Source organism: Prosopis cineraria, unplaced genomic scaffold (assembly GCF_029017545.1).
Source record: "Prosopis cineraria cultivar Desert tree isolate PC_DT_omini unplaced genomic scaffold, ASM2901754v1 PC1557, whole genome shotgun sequence".
In the NCBI taxonomy this organism is placed as follows: Eukaryota; Viridiplantae; Streptophyta; class Magnoliopsida; order Fabales; family Fabaceae; genus Prosopis; species Prosopis cineraria.
The window spans coordinates 1-13,330 of NW_026556882.1; the positions used below are offsets into that span (position 1 = coordinate 1).

General features: G+C 35.9%; 2 pseudogenes; one reads left to right on the forward strand and one right to left on the reverse strand.

Annotated features, from left to right (window-relative positions):
• The first annotated feature begins 3 nt into the window (after positions 1–3).
• LOC129300369 (high mobility group B protein 7-like) lies at positions 4–1,946 on the forward strand (annotated as a pseudogene).
• Positions 1,947–2,740: 794 nt separating this feature from the next.
• On the reverse strand, positions 2,741–4,753 carry LOC129300370 (probably inactive leucine-rich repeat receptor-like protein kinase At3g28040; annotated as a pseudogene).
• Positions 4,754–13,330: the final 8,577 nt, after the last annotated feature.

A 13,330-nucleotide genomic window follows, 5' to 3' on the forward strand; every position in this document is an offset into this window, starting at 1 on the left:
AACTGTCGAAATGGCGGGGGAAAATCAACTAGGTCGAACCCGTCACAGGCCAGAAAGAGAGTCGATGCTGTCGATTCTAGGGCTGCCACTGGTCTTGTCCGCGCCAAAGATGGCAGTGCTTTTGCCAAATGGTTCGTTTCTCGCTTCTTACTTCCACATTCTTAACCTGTCTCTTGGGTTTGTTCGATTGCATGACGTTTCGATTGTGTGTTTCTTCCCTGTTCAATGTTTCTTTGTTGGACTTTTGTTTGTTTTAAGCGTTTCTCTCTACTCTCGTTCATTTCGAACTATGTTACTTAAGCGGTTAATTTTACTGGGGATTATCGAACATGAACTCGGGGATTTTAAATTCTGTGGGTGCTGTTCTTTGATGTTTTTGGGGAAATCATGTAGCTTGTAATCCTGCTTGATCCATATGGTCATGGAACTTGATGCGATTGTGGGTTGTGTTACATCATATGCCGTGGAATCAAAATTGGCGACAGTATTAAGGTGAACCGGCAAATTGATTTAATTCTTTTTTGATGACTCTGCTTGTACTTCCGATCTTGATTATTGTGCGCGATCATTTAGCTTCCTATCCGGCTTTTTCTCCCCCCCCCTCCCTCCCTGAGCAGCGGCTTTCTGCCGTTTAAATATCTTCTTTCTATTCTCTGCAGCGAAGAGTGCAACAAGAATGTCCCCGTGGCCCTCATTAGCATGCATAGTTGCAGCCTTGAGGCTAAAATTAAAATGAATTGGGTATTATATCACTTTAGTCTCGTCTTCTTATAAGACAACATTTTGGTGGATATTTTATCCTATTATTTAATGTCTAATCATTGTTCTGAATCTTGCTTATTCAGAGGCTCAGGTTGTGGAAAAGCCTGCTGAGGTCAAGAAGCCAGTGGAGAGGTTAATTGGCATTCCTTGGTTTGTCTTCAGTTTTTTCATAACCAGTTAATATGGTCCTGTTCACTCACTATTTGTTTTGATTGGGAATTGTTTAGGAAGAAGCCTAAATCAATGAGCCTAAGGCAAAAAAGGCCAAGGTGGAGAAGGGAAAGAAGGGCAAGGATCCAAACAAACCCAAGCGTCCTCCTACAGCCTTCTTTGTCTTCCTGTCAGCTCTCACATTCTATTTTTTGTGTTATGAACAACGTTGCGCTTTCTTTGATTATGTTAATTTATTTTGAACTTTTGTTTGCAGGGAAGAGTTCAGAAAAATCTTTCAAGGAAGCAAATCCTGATTCCAAGGATGTCAAGAGGGTAATAAAACTTGATAAATGGATAACGATTTTCTGGTTAATTATACCAATTCATGCTAACTAGCTACCATTCGAATGATAATCTAGGTTGGTAAGGAGGCAGGTGAGAAGTGGAAAGTCCCTAGCTGATGAGGCAAGTGATAGATAATTCCATTTGTATAGCCCCCCCCAAAAAAAAAAAATTTGACAATTTGATGTTGATCAAACCTCATGTGTTGGCCATAATTGGAGCAGAGAAGAAGCCTTACATGGATAGAGCTGCTGAGCTCAAGGCCGAATATGAGAAAGCTTTGGAAAGTTATAATGCTGCAGAAGACGGAGCTGTATGGTTTCGTTGTTTGAGTTTATATTATATTATTGGTTGATTGTTTTATTCTTCTGTCTGAAAATATGTACTTTTTCCTCAGGAACAAGAGGGATCTGATAGGGAAGATGCGGCTGAGGAAGGGGGTCAAGAGGAGTCTGGGAAGGATGACGCAGCAAAGGAAAATGAAGAGCTCACTGATGAGGAGTAGTGGAACATGATTAACTGTGTATACGAGAAAGATTACCTGAATGCTTGCTCTAGGGCTGTAAATGATTTTTTTTTACTTAGATGGTAGAATTAGTATTTTGCAGGCTTCAATTGCAAAATGATTTGGCGATGTTCTCCACTGATTTTTTTAAGAGGGTAATTAATTATAGCATGATTCCTGGTTTTCCCGCAGGCTCAAAGGGTGTTGTGATTTGATTTTGCCTTCTGCCGTAAAACCTTTGATAGAATTTGGCGTCGAAGCTACTGATAGTTGGGTGCGTTGTATTGGGTGCTAGAGCGATATTTCTTATTCTCGGATCTAAGATTTTTTTTTTTAAAAAAATAAATCGCCACTTTGTTTTTATGGTCATAGTGGATATGGGGTTCCGATTAATCTGAATAGAGTGTAACAGATGCCAAAGCCAAGCCATCTGAGACCTAAAGATTTCATAATAAATGTGTTTAGATTTTGATGTTTCTGCGGGGCGCGCTATTGTTTTCACGGCACGCTTTCTTTGTGGAACGTGCTTTCGTTATGAGATATCGGGCTTTTGCGGCATGGTTTTATCTGTTGTCTTGAACTTCATTAATCATTACTCAAGTCATGATCATCTGGATAAGAGTAAGATGCAATGGGGCCTTGGCGAAGTACATATTATTGCGTTAGCTTGTACAATTGAAATTTATATTTTTGCTTTATTATCACAAAGCTAGACTCGTGCTACATGATGTGGCAATTTTTAATAAAATAATAACATTTAACTATAACACGTGACATCTTAATTTGATTAAGAAAGTAAAAAGATACAACAGTGTGGGAGTTTTATTAAAATAATATAATACTATAAAATGGAACACTACCAATTTGGTAATCTCAGAATGGAGAAAATATGACTAGATAGGTAGTTCTTGACTCAATGTGGAGCCTAATGCTGATATGGCAATGGTCAACAAAGCATGAACATTTGAACTAGGCTGATTAAGTCAGCACCTCACTGACCCATCTTCTCATCTCTGTTTCCTTGCATGGTGGCAAGGGTTTGCCACATAAACAAAGATTGTGAGCATAAGCAACTGGAGGAAAGATGTTGAATGGTCTACTCTGTGGTATTTTCTCCACAAGTCTGTTTGCCCTGAAGCTTGCATGCCTTAAACCAACAAGCTGTGACAGAGTGCTAGGGATTTTTCCTGTGAGTCCATTTACAGACAGGTCAAGCCATTGCAGCTTCAGCAACAATCCTAAACTTGGAGGAATGGTTCCCAATATGTGGTTCCTTGATATGTCAAATCTCTCCAGTTCAATCAAATTTGAGATTGAAACAGGGATTTGACCTGATATATTGTTGCCTCTTATATTTAAGACCTTCAATGTTGAGCCTGCAATGAATTCTGGAATTTTTCCTGAAATCGAATTTCCTGATACATCTAAAACCTCCAAAGAGCTGCTTGTCCTGCTGTTTATGACTGATGATAATGAACCCACTAGCAGATTTGCATGCAAATCAATGGAAGATACCCCTGTGGCAATTTGATTTCAGAAAGGTCAACTTTTAACTGGTTGTTTGAGAGCTTGACCTTTTGCAGGCTGGACATGTTTGTGAAGAAACCTGAAATGCCACTAACCAAGTAGTTATCTGAGAGGTCTATGGTGCTCAAAGAGTCAGGTCTTACGAAGATAGGGAGATTTCCCTTCAATTTACACCCAGCTAAACTGACATCCTTCAGTGGCTTCGTTCTGATCCAATCGGGAACACTTCCCAAGCTGAGATTGTTGTAGGACAAGTCTATTGATAAAAGAGAAGGGATACCCTTGCTAGGGATAGCTGGTAAGGGATCAGAGAATGCGTTTCTAGATAAATTAAGGTACCAAAGGTTCTGTAATCTTGAATGGAGGACAGTGGAAGATGACCAGTGAGCTGATTACCACTTAACTTAAGACTGGTCAAGGACTTCAAGGTTCCAATCTGATCTGGGATGACCCCGGTGAGCCTGTTATGGCTCAAGGACAAGTCTAAAAGATGGCCAGGTTAAACAAGGAAAGAGGAATTCTCCCTATAAACTGGTTATCAGAAAGATCAATGAAGGTCAAATTTCGTAACTGCCCCACAAAATCTGGGATAGCCCCGGATAATAAATTACAGCTAACATCAAGGTACTGCAGATTCTGAAGAGTTTTGAGAGACAAGGGGATAGGACCTGACAGAAAATTTCTTGCCAAATTGAGTTGGACCAGGCTTCTGAAATTCCCTAATGTCGGAGGAAATCTGCCCTTTCAGATGGTTCCCACTGAGTGAAAAAGTCTGAAGCAAGGGTAAGCGACCTAAACTTGGAGGGATGGTCCCTCCAAGGGAATTATCCTCCAAAGCCAGTTGAGTGAGGCGAGTTAAATTTGAGAAGCTCTCAGGAATTGGGCCTGTGATGTGCTTCATCCCACTTATTATCAGTACCTCCAAGAAACGCAGATTGCCCAGTGAAGGAGAGAGAGTGCCCTTCATGTAAAGGCCACTGTCCCTATCACTATCAGGTCTCTGCAATTGCAATGTGGTGACTCGACCCGTGGATGGATTGCACTCAACTCCTTCCCAGCCACCATCGCAGCAATCCCTGCCCGTCCATGAAGAAAGGCTATTTGTCGTGTCCTGCGAGATGCCGGCTTTGAAGCCAAGAAGAGAAGCCCTGTCTTCTTCAGAGCAGATTGGAGATTCCGATGTTGTCTGGGCAACATTCTCTGATAGATGACAGAGGAACACTGAACATACCAGCAGAAGGTCGAAAACCCAATTCCATAATTGCATTTTGGAAGGTGGGTCTCGATCAGATCGAAGTTAAAAGCGGAAAAATATGGGCGGAATCTAGTTTTCCAGTGAAGTCGGGATCTGACAAGAGAAGCCCCGAGTGAGAAATTATGAGGGAAAAAAAGAAAAATAATAAAAAAAAAAAATCAATACAGTGAGATAACAGTAGGAAAAAGTACCAGTCCCGACATGTGTTTTATTCTATACTTTCACGTAGACAGGAAGGTATGATGATGAGAAGCGAGTGAGAATGATGATTTTGTTGGAGAAGTGCATGCAGGAATAAGGAATTTATAGTGGCATGAGAGAAAAGCTTGCGGGAGAAAGGAAGGAGAATTTTGATAGAAGGCAGCTGAGAGCGAGTGTGTGAAGAAGTTCACATGGAAATTCGTGGCCGTTTGATGAATCACGAGGATCCCTGAGAGTACTCGAACGTTGGAGCGCACTAGATTCAAATTTCCCTCATCACTCTGCTCCTCCACAAGCTTCTTGCCCAGCCAAGCAGTACTTGTCTGCCTCCCACAAGTTGAACGCTTTTTACTCGTATGCTTCAATCAATCGCATCCATCTCTTATTGAAATATTATTTATGAATTAATATTAATTAACAAGTTCAATAGATTAGTTTTTATCCGTGATAGGTGGATCATACAAGTAAATTCAATGGGTAGAGGCCCAACCCATAACCCAATAACCGCTAATTATTTCTTATCTTTTAACTGATTGAGTCAGAGATAATAAATAATATAATTATTTAATTATTTAATAAGGTGGTTACTGATCTGATCTATATAAAATGATTAGTCGGTAACCGCAAACACACGATTCATTTTCCTCTACTTCCATTATCTCTGAATTCTCTGAAGGCTCTGGGGACTTGGGGTTGTGTGCCTATACTCGAGATAATCGAGATTTTTTTCTAGCACTCATGAATTCTTCAAATACGCATATATTACTTTATTTTTTTTATATGAATTGAGATATATAGATTCAACTCTTGGATGAACCACAAGTTCTTTTTTTTTTTCACCCGACTCAACCTTCACTTTAACGTCATTTCACCTCCCGCTTTTTACCAATTTGATTTTTCTTTTGTTTGGGGATGCATAAAATGTGGTTATTTCATTTCTTCTGTTGGAGTTCTATTATTTGTACAATTATGTTTCCTTTTCACTAAAGCATTATCATTATTGTAATTGAATTTTTCTGAGAAAAGAAGTTTTGTGCAGAATCTGGCTGGCCGGCCGGCCGTGACAACTGGTGGTGAGGTTTAGAAAGAAAAGGGAGGAAATGTGTAGATTATTGTTGCATTGCTTTTGAGTGACATGCAGTAACTCTCTCTCTCTCTCTCAACATTTCTTTTATTCTAAAGCTACAATCTACTGTTGACTTTTCCTTCTTTGTGATTCAAGCATGCTCAGCCAGCTTGCTACCCCCTGCCCAAATATGTCTTCTTTCTTATTATATATTTTTAAAACCACTTAATAAAAGGAAAAAAAAAAAATCTCTCCCCCTCTTGCATTGACTTTTATGTCATGCTCTTTAGAGCGCACAGAAAATCAAAGGTGAAGATAATATTTTGTGTAGTTGTTTATATAAATGTATCATTGTTAACATTATTTCTATGTATAGAAATATATATTTTAAATGATGTTAGTTTAGTTTCAAGAATATCAAGGTGACTCATTAGCGTCTTCATCATGTTAAGAGTTACAACAATCTTGTAGTTCATTTAAATTTAGCATGAGTAAAGTGAATTGATGAATCTCATATATATATATATATATATATAAACAAAGTTTGAGTGAGAGTGAGAAGAAAGACAAGGGGAAATAATTGAGCATGGCTTTCGTGAGGGGTACAATTTGTTGTGTTGTTGATCTTTATGTATTAATTAACGTTTAATCCATCTTTTGGGATATTAACTAAGCCTGTGTCGGGCGGGCATACCTTTTGAGGTTGGGCAAGCAACCTCAAGTCCTCAATGTCATTTTGAAATCTCAACTCTCTTATCACCTAGCTTTTCTTTCTTTCTTTCTTCCCCCCTCCCCCCAAAAAAAATTTCACCTTATATCCGAATGTGATCTGTTAATGTAGTAATTGATCTCTTCACTTATTCAAACGTTTCTTCTTTATTAATGAAATTGTGGGGAGTGTAGTATCTTGAGGGATGAGTGGGAGTAGGTGGGACGTGTGTGGGGCAGGCATCAGAAACTGGGAATGCAAATAATGATCAGTGCTTAATCACAAATCCCTATTTGTCTTATTCCAGCCACAAATCACGAATCCTAATTAATGATCGGATTTCCTTCTTAATTAATTCATGAATTGGCGAAGGACACAGCAACCCTACCCAACCACCTTCTGTACTCAACATTTTGCACTTGCTCCTCTCATTTCTTGCTTTCTTTAATTTGATAATAAGTATAACACCCACAATTAATTACTTGTCACTCCCTGCCTAAGATTTGACCCCCCCCCCCTTTAAATTTAATTTGATTGAAGTTCTTCTTACTTCAGCTCTATTTACGTACTTTTTATAAGCTACTTTCAGTATTTTTATTGAAATTAAAAAAAATTTTAAATTTTATTGATACTGTTTAAAAATTTAATAGGTTTTTAATTTTAAACTTTAAATACTTCCCCTGTAAAAAATATAAGACATTTTTAATTAATTTTACCTCTCAATAAAGTAGTTATCTACTTTCAAACTAACTTTATCTTTTCATATTTACCCTTATTAAATATCCTACAATTAATATAAAATTATTATCAACGGGGACATTTTTGAAAAAAAAGGCAATGATTACATCTCAAAAGATTAAAAATACCTTACATTTTTAGTATCTAACTTCTCAAAAATGTTTTTCATTTTTGAACAGAGGGTATATACATAATTTAAAAATAAAGTTTTCTAGTATTTAATAACCTTCCAAACTTTTATTAAAGGCAAAAGGGTAAAAATGGACACAATAATCACTAAGGTGCTTTATAAATGAAATTAAAATAAATACTCTCTCTCTTCTCTCTCTCATATAAATATGACTAGAGGAATAGAATATGACTTTATTTTTCTGTGAATGATTATAATTTATAATTTTTCCCTTCAATAGTTATGAATATGTTTAAAATGGTATTCCATCCATTTTTATTATAAAGCACCTGTATAATCACCTTATTGAATTAAGAGAAGTGATTAAATTATTATTTTGTCTTAAAATTAAAAAATTTATAATCTACTACCCATATTTAAATTGAAAATTTTTAAATTTGCATAACTTTTTCTCTTTTAAGTAAAAACATATTGAAAAAATTTAATTAATATCATATCAAGTAATTTATAATAAAAAATGATTCTTTTATAAGGTATGATTAGGGAGAGTATATCTAAGTTGTTGTCGTTATCCTAGCACGATGATATTGCATGATTCATGTAAATGACCTGCCTGATGAGACAATACTTATTATTAGTTAAGTAGGATACTAAATAAAAGTACTTTTTTTAATAAAGATTTAAATTTTAATTGATTATATTATGAAAAACTAACTTCTCTCACTACAACTAATTCCTTTTTGGTACTAACGTTTGATTTCAAATTCCTGAAGAATTTGTGCAAACTGTCACTATACCCTAAACATTCCGACATTAGAAACTTATCAGAGTCCTTTTCTTTTATTTCTCTCTTTCTTTGCTTCTTTTTTTTTTTTTTAAATTTTTAATGAGATCCAAATTTTAATTAAAATTTTTAAAATTTTAAAATTTCACTACATATATAAAAGATTGAAATAAATTAATGAGTTGATTGAAATAATTTTATTGTCAACTTATTAACGGCATATTATTATTATGAATTTAAAATTCTCACTGAAATTTTTTCCTTTCCTTTTTCTCCGGCAATGGAAATCTCAGTTTATTCTCTGGCAGTCTGGCTCCGCCTAAATAAATATGAGACTGATCTGCCTCCGAGATTTGTAACAACGGCCATGACATTATTTAAAAGTCAGACTTTCGGTGAGGATCCAGAAAAGTGTCACAAAAAGTCAACTTTTAATAATTTTATTTCAAATTGTCATCAAAAGTTATATTAATTAAAGGCTTGTTTATTTAAAATTTAAAAATAAATTATTTTTAAGTAATTTAAAATTTTTATAAAAAATTATTTTGTAAAGATTTTATAAAAAGTAAAAATTATTTTATGTTTAATTATAGTAATAAAAAGTGATTATTAATTAGTTATTTTTTAAATTTTATGACTTCTTATTTTATTTTTATTTTGTGAAAATAATTTATTATTATATTATTTTTAAAATTTTATGATTTCTTTGCATGTCCTGCTTTTTTCAAACACTTTCTCATTTATTATATTAAATTATTTTCAGAAGCTATTTAAAATAAAATAACTTTTCAAAATAATTAAAAATTTAATTTTTTTGGATTCTGATTATTTTTAAAACTTTAAACAAGCATCATAAAAACTTATCAAATATATATTTTTTTAAAAATAGGTGATTTTTTTATGAAATAAACTAAAATAAACAGGCTCTAATTCTTCTTTACGGGCTCTGCCTCAAAAGTTTTTTTCAGTAATCTCCTCTTAGATGTCGCAACAACACCACAAATTCTTTACTTTTTATGGAAAAAATTAGTTATTCCAAATGTTTCCAATGACTACTTTTTATGGGCTTCGTCTCTATTTGTTTAAAACTTCAAATCTTTAGTTGAATTCTCATGAGGAAAAAAAAAAAATCTAGAGATGAATTGAATGTGCTTTAAAACTTGGAAACAATTTAAAAAATGACGGGTGATTTTTGCAGGGAATGAATCCCAATCATGAACATAATAAAAAGTCGCCTCATTTCTCCTTATAATAAATAAACGCTTGATAGTAAAAGTTAAAAACAAACACCCATATGTAACAAATAATGCATATATCAAATGCCAAACTCTAAACATTTGAGATGGCAGTTATATCAGTTGCTAAAAATATCTTGAAACCTGGCGGGCACAATGCAAGTTCCGAAAATAAAAAAGGAGTGCTACGTACGGTGCAATTATCTTATGGAGTAAATTTACAAGTCCCACAGCTGAAATCTATTAATGTATGATGAATCATGAAAAAAATCATGTATCTAGAGATTTGATATCTATGACAATGACAATGACTGTGATATGCGGTAATAAATAAATAAAGCAGCAGATGAGAAATGGAAAACAGAGAGATGTGAGGAGGGATGAGATAACGGCTAAGAAGTTTGAAAGTGAATTGAAAGAGAGGGTTCATTTTATGATATGAGAAGAAAAAGAAGAGATTCAAAATGGAAGGAATTGAAGGAGCAGGTTAGGTTGCGTTGATTGCGCGAGAAAGGACGCAGAGTCCATGTGGGATGATTCATGATTGTGTGACTGTGTTGAACTGAGATTTGGATTTTGTGGATTATTTTTTTATTTATTTATTTTCCCAGGGACATGGTCCCCCTAATTTCATAAAAGCTCGCATTACACTCCAAACCGGTTCAGTCCCCTTCATTAAAATGGTCCTACTGGCTTCACCAATCACCATGTGATCCCTTTTCTAGTTTCACTAATTCCACCAAATTTTGTGTCTTCAACATTCCTCGACTGTCAACCATTGTTTCCTCACTATTAAAACAGCAACCCACATCTGTGTCAAATATAGCAATCTATACCAAGTTGCATCGTTTATAATAATTCGTAATTAAATAATATAACTCCTTGCTTATTCTTATTTGCACAAGTAGAAGAATAAAAAAATGTAACAAACTCTACTCCCTGAATGCATAATTGCGGCATGACCACAAAAAAGTCTAATTTAGTCTGACTGCTGAGAAAGAAAATGAATTTGTCAGAGGATGAAGTCAGATAGATATTCAGAGAGTCATCTGAAGGGGTGTTTTTTTAGCATGAAGGCAGATTGTCAATATTATTGTTGACTCAGAAGAATCACTGATTTCAATTAGCAATAATGAAAATATAATCTCAGACAAATATGGTATCGGTTATATCTTATGATTTAGGCATAAAGACTTCCCTGATCTAACCTGTCGTTTTAACAATAATTTTGCCTGGATGAATTGGAATATTGCTCCAGGTCACCGGGAAGCGGGGAGCTTAACATACAGACACGACGTCAACCAAGCAAGAAAACCTAGGAACTAGATATATTGGGGACCTTGTACTTTCTACAATCCTATCCTCATTCAGCTCTGCATTATCATTGCTGTTTACCTGAAGCAAAGTTATCAGCTGTGCTATGGCCATATATATCACGTTGCTCCAACAGTCATTTAGGCACATTTCAAATATGGGCAGCCTGCCACTGCCAGAGCCATAACAACTCTCATCAAGAATTTGCTAATCCAATCATGACATCTCTTTAGCAGCTAGAGACATTAATTAAACAGGTTGCCATCAGTACCACAAATCAAATATTTTCAAATTATCAACAATGCATTTGCTTTTAATTTATGACCATCCCATAATGTCAATAATCGGGATCATGATGTAACCTTAATGGACAGAAGAGACTTAATTCCCAACAGAGTGCGGTCTTGGAGATTTCCTGCTGTCTGTGCCAATGCCAAAAACATGGACATGTGCTGAGGACAATAAGGTCCTCAAATAACCATGTCCAGGTCCATCCATCACCAACAGTCTAAAGAGTCCATCAAACCCCTTTCTAGAATTTCCACTAACCCCTGAGCTGCAAGTCGCCCCATTCTTGTTGGGTCGGGTCAGCCCGGTGTGAGTATTGTTCTTCTTCTTTTCACCCCTTTTTCTGGGCCAAGCTGGAACCAATGTCCATGAACAAAGTGATTAATTGGTTTTCTTCCCAAAGGTGACCCGTTAAAGAAGACAGGAAAAGGGATTCATTGGTTGTTTAAGGGCACAAACGATGATAACTAATACACAACGTATATTCAATAGAGAAATGTATATATTTTTATACTTTATTTACTTAATGTATAATATGATTCATTATTTATTACTCACTTTTTTTGAATGAATAACCATGCGATCTTTATTTTCTGGAAATAAATTTATTCATGCGTGTTATTGCTGATTAATTATGATAATTTTTAATATATGCATTCGAATTTTAATTTTTTTTCAACTGGAGCCTGCAATATTTTCAACTCCGCCTATGTTTATAGCCGGTCCCAAGCCCGGGTAAAGGAGGAGGGTTGTGTTAGGCCATCAACAGCCAATGTAAAAATTTGTTGAATCTATCATGAACATGGACAATAGACGTTATAATGTTAATGCTAGGTCGTTGCCCGTAAGTAACGCGCTGCATGGCTCGAGTACAGTGATAAGTGAGTTAGAGCCGCTGCATCGGCGCCCGGATGTAGTGTTAAATGAGCAAGGGCTACCGCGTCATTCTGGACGCACGCGGCTAAAGAAGTTAGTCCATAAGAGCAAAATTAGATTTGGTACTTGGAATGTTGGGACATTAAATTGTAAATCTGTAGAGGTTGTAGGGGTTATGATTCAAAGGAAAATCAATATCCTTTGCTTGCAAGAAACAAAATGGCGTGGAGAAGAAGCTAAGGATATTCAAGGTTTCAAACTTTGGTATACAGGAAAAGTAAGTGCACGCAATGGAGTAGGCATCATTATAGATAAGGAGTGGAAGAAGAACGTTGTAGAAGTTAGCAGAATTGGAGACAGAATTATTTCTTTAAAAATGATAATTGGACGTGAGACTGTTAATATTGTTAGCGCTTATGCGCCGCAAGTCGGGACAGAAGCCAGTCTTAAGGAATTATTTTGGGAGGATCTGGAGGGGTTGATTCGACACATACCACAGAGTGAAAAGATTTTTATTGGAGGAGACTTTAATGGGCATGTCGGGAGGGAAGCTGGTCAGTATGCGAGGGTGCATGGTGGTTTTGGTTTTGGAGAGCTAAACAATGAAGGGCAAACTCTTCTTGATTTCTCATTGGCGTATGATTTTAAGATTGCCAACACTTGTTTCAAGAAGAGAGATGAGCATCTCATCACTTACAAAAGTGGAGCCTCAAGGTCGCAGATTGATTTTCTTTTGGTTAGGAACACAGATAGAAAACTTTGTAAAAATTGTAAGGTGATCCCTGGAGATGCTGTAACGACACAACATAGGGTCCTAGTCCTTGATGTGTGTATTATGAGTAAAATCCAAAAACGTCGACAAGTAGTAACACCAAGGATTAGGTGGTGGCAATTAAAAGGTGAGAAGCAAGATATTTTCAAGCGAAATCTTTTGGATAAAGGAATTTGGGATTCTCAGGGAAGTGCTAACATCATATGGGAGGATATGGCTAAAAAGATACGGGAGGTTGCAAAAGTAGTTTTGGGAGAATCGAAAGGTTCTGGTCCGAGAGATAAGGAGTCTTGGTGGTGGAATAATAGTGTACAGGACAAAATCAAGTATAAGAAGAACTGTTTTAAAGCCATACATTTGTGTAACAATGAGGAAAATTGGGAGAGGTACCGTATGGCTAAGAAGGAAACTAAGAGAGCTGTGGGTGAAGCTCGTTCTAAAGCTTTTGAAGAATTTTATAAGAACCTTGAGACGAAGGAAGGAGAGCAAATATTTATAAGATTGCCAAGAGTAGGGAAAGAAAATCAAGAGATCTAGAACAGGTAAGGTGTATTAAGGATGAAGAGGGAAGAATTTTAGTTACAGATGATGAAATTAAAAATAGATGGGAGACTTATTTTTCTAAACTTTTCAATGATGGAGAGGATTCATCTAGTAACTTGGAGGATTTAGT